This window comes from Haemorhous mexicanus, chromosome 6, assembly GCF_027477595.1.
Source record: "Haemorhous mexicanus isolate bHaeMex1 chromosome 6, bHaeMex1.pri, whole genome shotgun sequence".
In the NCBI taxonomy this organism is placed as follows: domain Eukaryota; kingdom Metazoa; phylum Chordata; class Aves; order Passeriformes; family Fringillidae; genus Haemorhous; species Haemorhous mexicanus.
Window position 1 is genome coordinate 2,985,084 of NC_082346.1, and position 8,246 is coordinate 2,993,329.

The following is an 8,246-nucleotide window of genomic DNA, read 5'->3' on the forward strand; positions in this document are numbered from 1 at the left end:
ACCTAGACACCAAATTGAATCTAATTCAAGTTTTCCATTTTCTACTTGATGCAGAGTCTTAAGTGGAGATACAAATTAAACTGATCATAGATAGATTCTCAAACTGATCTGTTTAACCTAAGCCTGGGTTAAATGCTGTTTATAAAAAAAATTACTGTGGGTACATGCAAAAATTTGTGCCATGTTACCAGCTGTAAAGCACAGTTTCAAACACATCTTGAGCAATCTCATGGAAAAGAATATCCTAACCATTACACAAGTAGCTTGGTAAAAAGTGCTCTGGAAAAAGCTGGTCCCACAGTTGTAGCTCTTCCTGCAGTCCAGCTCAATGCCCAAATGATCAGACATTTGGAGAGCATTTGAAGAGCACATATGTTCAGCTGTTCATGTGGAGAAAGGATAGGGCAAATGGATGGAAAACAAAAAATCCCCTTCTTGCAGCCAACATTATTCTTACACCTCCCCTAATGGCAATAAATCATCTCCCTTTATCACCAGAAAATCTGACTTTCTGATATGTTCTAAGTATAAATAGCTGGAAAGCCTGACTTTCAAGGAAGAATTAAAACTGTATTCCTGAGTATTCATAGGCATTTTAAAAAAATCTGAAGGTACTTTTGCTAGAGTAAAGCATTTGTCCTGAAAACTGAGCTGGATTTCAGCTCAGCTAATATTCCTGTGAATATTGTTCTTGCACTATCCATTAGTCATTGAATGCATCTTGGTTTTGACCAAAATTATTGTGGAGTTGCTAACTGTGTGGTGTTAAACTGTTAGTCCTGCCAGCCACAAAGCTTGTGACATTTTGTAGTTTGAGGAAGGATTTTTGAGGAGGCCCAATGTCTCTCTGAACAGCTGCAGGGCTGTCTGCATGCCACAGCTAAAATGCAATGAAAAGCGTTGCTACTGCAAGGGTGCCTGAGTATGTGTGCACTCAGTTGCCAGCTACATTGCAAATGCTGGGAAACAGCAGTGCTTCCACAAGGGGAAAGGGGAAAGGGAGGGGAAGGGAGGGGAAGGGAAGGGAAGGGAAGGGAAGGGAAGGGAAGGGAAGGGAAGGGAAGGGAAGGGAAGGGAAGGGAAGGGAAGGGAAGGGAAGGGAAGGGAAGGGAAGGGAAGGGAAGGGAAGGGAAGGGAAGGGAAGGGAAGGGAAGGGAAGGGAAGGGAAGGGAAGGGAAGGGAAGGGAAGGGAAGGGAAGGGAAGGGAAGGGAAGGGAAGGGAAGGGAAGGGAAGGGAAGGGAAGGGAAGGGGAAAAAGAAGAAGGGAAAAGGGAAAAGGAAAGGGAAAGGCCCACCACTTGTAGCTAGTGGGGCAGAAAACCTCCTGGATTCACAAGTGAGGCTCGCGTCCCCGGAAAGCCTGGCTCCACAGGGACGTTCGCGATCCAGAGGACCAAAGTTTACTTTGCCGCCAGTAGAGGGCAAGAATTAGCAGCAGCACTCACACCTGAGCCCTGGGAAGAATGGGTGGAAAGGAAGGGGGGATTACTGGACGCTGTGTTTGCCTTAACCACTGACAAATAAAGGACTATATAATCAGTTCAGCAGGCTAAAAGTACCCACTTTAGGTACTTTAAAGTACCTAAATAGCTAACAAACCCATAAGAGTGAAGCCTTAAGAAGAAAAATCATTTGTCTGCTTCTGTATACAGTCATGGAGCAATACTTACTGCTTTCTTTTAATTATTTTTAATTCCCAAACACATAGTTAGCTAATGTTTGAAGACTGAGAATCTAAACTAAACTTTACAACTGATTAATCCATTTGGTATAAGATGTACCCTTCAACCTCCACGCTGACTGTAGGAATTTCAGCACCAAAAGAGTAAAATTATTTCAGACTAAACACATCTGTAAGCAGTGCAGTAGAACATGTGCCTATCTTCTGTTAAACCATGCACTGGTTTAAATTGTGGCCATGGTCAGTCCATACAACCCAGTTAAAAGGACTTGGATTTTTATCTGTTCCCATGAGTTTAAAGATTTGATGCAGTGGGTGTCTCATGGTTGTGGTGGGGTTCACAGGGGTCCCAGGGGATGAGGGAAGAGATGAGAATGTTGACTCCATGTTTCAGAAGGCTTGATTTATTATTTTATTATATGTATTACATTAAAACTATACTCAAAGAAGAGAAGAAAGGATTTCATCGGAAGGCTTGCAAGCAAAGGAAAAAGAATGGAATGTATAACAAAGTCCTGTGTCTGACCAGAGAGAGCGACACAGCCAGACTGTGATTGGCCATTAATTTAAAACAACCACGTGAGACCAATCCCAGACCTACCTGTTGCATTCCACAGCAGCAGATAATCATTGTTTACATTTTGTTCCTGAGGCCTCTCAGCTTCTCAGGAGGAAAAATCCTAAGGAAAGGATTTTTCATAAAACATGTCAGTGACAAAGGGTGACAGCAAATGACTGTCTCTTACTCCCAAAACCAATGTGCTGTATCATTGACTTACACTGGGTGACTCTGGGAGTTTGACACATTCCACATGCCTCGGTTTTTCCTCCTGAAAAGGGCATTAATGGCACTCAGCTTTCTCTCAGGACTCTCACGATGCTCTCTGGTAACTTCAGACTTCCCCAAAATGAAATCCGCCTGCACAGGCAATGTGCAAAGAATGACTTCCATCACCAGGTCCTACCACCTCCTTCACCCATGCATGCACTTTTCAGAGCAACAGGAGCTTCAAGGCAGAACAGAGTGAAACATCCTGCCACTCAGCTAGAGCAGCCTCCAGGCTCAGACCCTCTCCTGAGAGGAACCATGCGCTTGGCACGAGTATCTCTTGTGATGCCACTCTTGGTGACACGTCGGGACTTCGTGCTTCAGCTGCTGTATCTGGGGAAAGTTTCTCAAAAGCTTGTGTCTGCCAACAGTGAAACAAGTTGGACCAGAACCATTTCCATGGCAGGCTGGGAAGGGAAGAACCTGCTTTCCAAATCAGTGTTGTGGCACATGGCCTCACCACGTGGCAGGAATTCAAACACAAGGTACAATAACACCAGAAACTGTTCCTCACACTTTCCTTCTTCACTTGCTCCTCCTTTCAGCCTCCCATTTTTATCTCCAGCAGATATGAACCTCTCTTGTTTTTAACAGTCTAACAAACCCTTGGGATAATTGAATTGTTAGGATAAGAAGGATTTAAACAAATCCAGTTGGTCCTCTGTTGAGCAATCAATAGTTCCACAAGGTACAGAGCACTCAATAGTTAAGGAAGCAGCCATTTAAATTGTACTTGTTTCTGCAGCTGTGCAACATCCCCCTTTCCCAGGAGGGCTGTGTCCAGTTGCTGCTCAATGTTTCTAACAATCAAATGGATCAATTCTGAAGACACTTTAAGTCTGTGTGTTAAGCAAGAATGATGTTTGTGGTGTGTGTTGGGTGGGGAAGGGGTTGGTGGAAAAAGAGACATTTCATTCACCAGGGAAATTGATGTCATTTCTGTTTTAAACACTGGACATTTATTTAGAGTCTTTAGAGCCAATACATTATTGAATAATTTTAATTTATCACATTCAAATATATTAGGCAAATATATAATACAATAAATTGCATTTTTACACGTAAATACAAAATTTGAGGTAGGGCCTCAAGAATAATGATTTCTGAAATTAACAACATACAGCAACATAATATGTACTACATGAGATACATATAATGCATTCTTTGTAACAATATATCTTTTGCACATACAGCTAATGAAAAAATTGTCATGATCTGGTTAGGGTACAAATCTTTATCCATAGGCAGCAGTACCCCATAGAATGCCTGTAAATATATATATATATATATTTATATATGACATTACGCAAGTAATTAAGATTTAACCCATCAGTGATGGGTCTGTAATAAAGTGCCATAGGACACAGGGAGCAAATTCTCAGCTGGTGTAAATTGTCACAGCTCCAGACAAAGCTGTGACAATTTATACCAGCCAAGCATCTACCTTAGAAGGTAATACTACATAATATAAAGGACAGATAACAACATGTTTTAGTCAATTTTCCTAACAATGGAAGATAGCTATAAGGCAAATGGTTACCTGAAGATGTATTTAAATGTTATGGGCAAATAAAATATTGCAAGCATTAAGATCCAGCCTAGTTCTCACATTATGATACACCCCTCAGGAAAACCTTCTCTCTTTGGTGACAGGCTGCCTGAGGGTGACAAAGGCAGAAATCCCAATACCTCTCCCCTCCTGCCTCAAGTCACCCTCTGAGCCCCTCAGGAACATCAAGCTCTGACCATTTCCCAGGTACCTTAAGTGCACACCACCTAATTGCAAACCAATTAACAAGTGTCTCTTACAACAGCAGAACAGAGAAGCTTTCTGGGATGCCTCTGGTCAAAAAGCTCTGTGGGCTGTCTGCAGCCCACAGTCCCTACAAGTCTGTCCTTGATTGCAAGAAGAAGTGGAGCTGCAGAAAAAGAAACCAACAGGAGACCAATGACTGCTATACATAAACATTGCTTTAACACAGGCAAAAAGAAATCGTATTATCCAAAAAACTGTATACAATTTAAAGACCAAAGGTATTTAAAATCAATCAGGTGTTGGGATTTGATGGTAAGGGATGGTCACAGAGTGTATCAGAAGCAATGATCTTCAGTGTGGAGGCACGTCTAATGTGGTCACTGGAGCAGAAATGAATCAAAAGACTACTTGGACTCAATTGAAACATCATATAAAGACAATCCAAGTCTTTCTCAATTAAAGGTCATTTTGTTAAACCCTTCTTTTGGAAACAAAGTGCTGCCTTGTCTAGATGAAACACAGGTTTTGAATGTTGCATATTAAAAACACTAGGAAGACCCCAAAGAATTTGAAGATGGCAAGAATTTGCATTAGGTATAGTCTTTAATGCATACAATAATGCATCTCAGCTCATCCAGAAATTCAATTTAATTTCAAAGAAAAAATATGCATTATAGTTTCACCAAATTTAAACATTTTTTACTCACAAGATAGATAGATCTGAAAGTACATACATCACATTTTTACTAATATGGCTTTTTCCCCTCCTTTTTTTTCTTTTAAAGATCTTTACTGTTATGCTATTAGTTACTAAATTTATTTTTAGAAAATTATCAAAGTACATGCAAACTTTCCTTAAAACGTGGTAAATGAAGTGCATTCCCAAACTTCAAGGTAACTTCTCATTTAAAGACACTGCTGGTTAATTTAATCTCAACTTCCAGATTTGGACAGTAAAATACTTTAGAAAAAGTCTCATGGGACCAAAATAATACCCTGCCTTTCAAATTTAGTGAAAACTTTACATCTTCTGTGATTTTTGTATGCATTTCTCCCCTTTTCCAAAGGTTTTTGCAAGCCTGGCAATGGGGTCAAAGCTGAAGACAAAGATCAGCTAGCAAAAAAATCACAATCATCTGTTTACAGAGTTTCAAATTCAAGCCTAATCCTGTGCTAATGACTTAGCAGGCACAGGAACAACATCTAAATTAAAAGCAAGCAGATTAATTACATAAATCACGGAAAGCAATTCAGTTGCAATTTCATATGAAGTCTGGTTTGGTAATCCAAGCCAAAAGATATCATATCCCAGCAGTATTCCTTCAAATGATATCTCTTTCATCATTCAGGTAGGCAGAAACTGACATCCTCACCCCGAGGGAACTCCATGGCAATGTGCAATCCCAGTTCCAAGGCATGCCTTGAGACAAGCCTCTAAGTGAAAAGATTCAGTGCTCTCAAACCATTGGGCTGTGTTTTCTCTTTTTCAAGGAGGACCAAACCTACAGATAGAAGTTGTTGTTTTTAAATGACAGTATTAGCCAGGACACATTGGCTTGGACTCCAAAAATCAAACCAAGATGAGAGGGAATATTGGTTAAGAGAGACCCGGAGTGATTTATCCCAACAGAAACACAAAATTCCCAAGAGAAATGCTGACTTCGGTTCCTTTTGCACCCAGGGAAGGTGCCTCAGCCCCACCCAGACTGGGAGCCAAATTTCCAGCTCATGCTTACTGACCTTCATGAGACCAAGCAGTGCACAGCTTCTCAAACCTGCCTCTGCCAGGAAAATGAAAGCCAGAAGTAAGAATAGCAAGTCTTTTATTAAAATAGCAGGCAAAGCAGAAGCAAGGGGAACAGCTTTAAGGCAGAGAAGCCCACAGGAGGGTCCTGTCCTGCTGCTGTGTAAGACAGGGACCAACAAGAGCCCATGGAGCAGAGATTCAGGGGTCAGTGTAAAATATTATGGAACTGCCCTCCCTGCCCTGCTTGACAAGCCCTGATAGTGCTTCACTTGTTCTGAGTGAGAATTAAAGATTTCCAGCAGTGCCTAGGACTGGCAACACTAATTGCCCCGTGAAAGAGGAAGTTCAGCAAAATGATTAATATATTTCATATACATATATATATACACACACACAGAGAAAAGGAGTTAACAATTTGTGGAAGTGTTACTTTGCGGTTTAGCTTTTTGTTTTCTTCAACAGGATGAAAACAACACACCTACTGATCTACGGACACACATGAGCTGAGGATTTACCTGAGACCCTGTAATATGAAGACAGACAGACAGACAGACAAAAAAACGGGATAGAAACAGTCCCCTGAAAGGAAAGAACATTTACAGGCTACTACAGAAGTGTCTGTGGGGAGGAAAAAACTGGCTAAACTACTAAGCTCATTATTTCTACACTGATTGGTAAGATATTTATAGGGACATAAAACATCACTAGCACACACTACAATGAACACTGATCACCGTTAAAAAATATCATATATGCATGTATAGGATATAACAAGATAATAAAGGTTAAGATTTGCCAATTATTGAAGATATATTTTTCTCCCTCATTCTAGTGCATTTACCATAAGTTGGGCTAATTTTCTATTTAGGTAAATAAATGTACTCTTTAAAAGCTCTATTTTTTACTCTGTCCAATAGGTAACAAAACTATTTAAGTCTAATATTCATATGGCTAATATGCATATATCTGATTTCTAAAATGTAATGATTTAGGATGCCCTACTGCTATGCAATGCTGTGATGGCCCTCTACGAAATTGTCCTTTCCCTCCAACCCTTGCATTTTCTACATCTAATGTTGCATCTGTGTGGATAACTGCAATGGTTAATTATTGTGGATTTGAGCATTTTTATCCAATGAAAATGTTTTAATGAAAAAAATTCCTTATGCATGTTTCAGAGAGAATGCTGCTTTGAAGAACTGACGTGCTATATATATAATATATAGACAAGTGGGGTTCTGCTATTTCCCCATTGGTTGAAAGAGAAGAATACACCATCTAAAGGTTATAGGTTATATAAAGGTGCTTATAGGCAAATGAAGGGGGAGTCACAAAGTTGAACAGCACATCCAATAACTGTTTTCAGGTGGTAACTAGACTACACTTACCACTGTCAGAATACAAAGTTAGGCACAAATTATATGATGGCTTTTTGAGGAGATACTGTAAACAAAAGCAGAGAAACAAGGAAAAATATATTCAGAGTATTGGAGCGAGGTGAGTAAAATCACAGTTGCACTTGGCGTGGAGCAGCTGTCAGATACTTTGTATAACTGAGGCATTCCTAGTTGAAATTACAGATATCAAATCATCAAAAGAAACATATGACAGGACTTCATACAGTGATGCCCATGCAGCTCATTCTGACACCATTTCCAAACCACTTCTAGACTCAAATGCAGTTTAGTCTCTCAATTGATCATTTTTAAAAACGTTGTTCTTGCTTTTCTACAAATGGATTATCGTGTTTCTGTTCTCACCCCGTATACTGCTTCCTGGCATGCTGTTTCAAGGTTCTCCACTTGTTTAAATAACATCACAATCCCTCCAAGTTAGTATAACTCATAAAGGAAGTGTGCAGACATGAGGGGTCAAGGTTGGCTGTCAGTGTAGAAGAAGCAACCCCATTGCTACAGAAGCCTTATGCTGGATTTACATCAGGACTGAAGGAGATCCCATTCTTTGCTCACTTCCATCATATTTGAGGAATGAACCTTCCCTGGAATACACTGGTAGCAAAATCCTGGTCCCATCCCAGCCACCTGTTACAAAGGGTGCTTGTGGGAAGTGGGTCAGACTGCACACCTCATTTCCTCTAAGGATTTTTTGGTTTGGTTTTGTTTATTTCTACATCACCTGACAACACCTGGCTGTGTCACCTGTCACACACAGGGCTTTTGCTGTGTCCCCAGGTACAGAACATGTCACAGGCATCACCCACACCTGGAAGTGG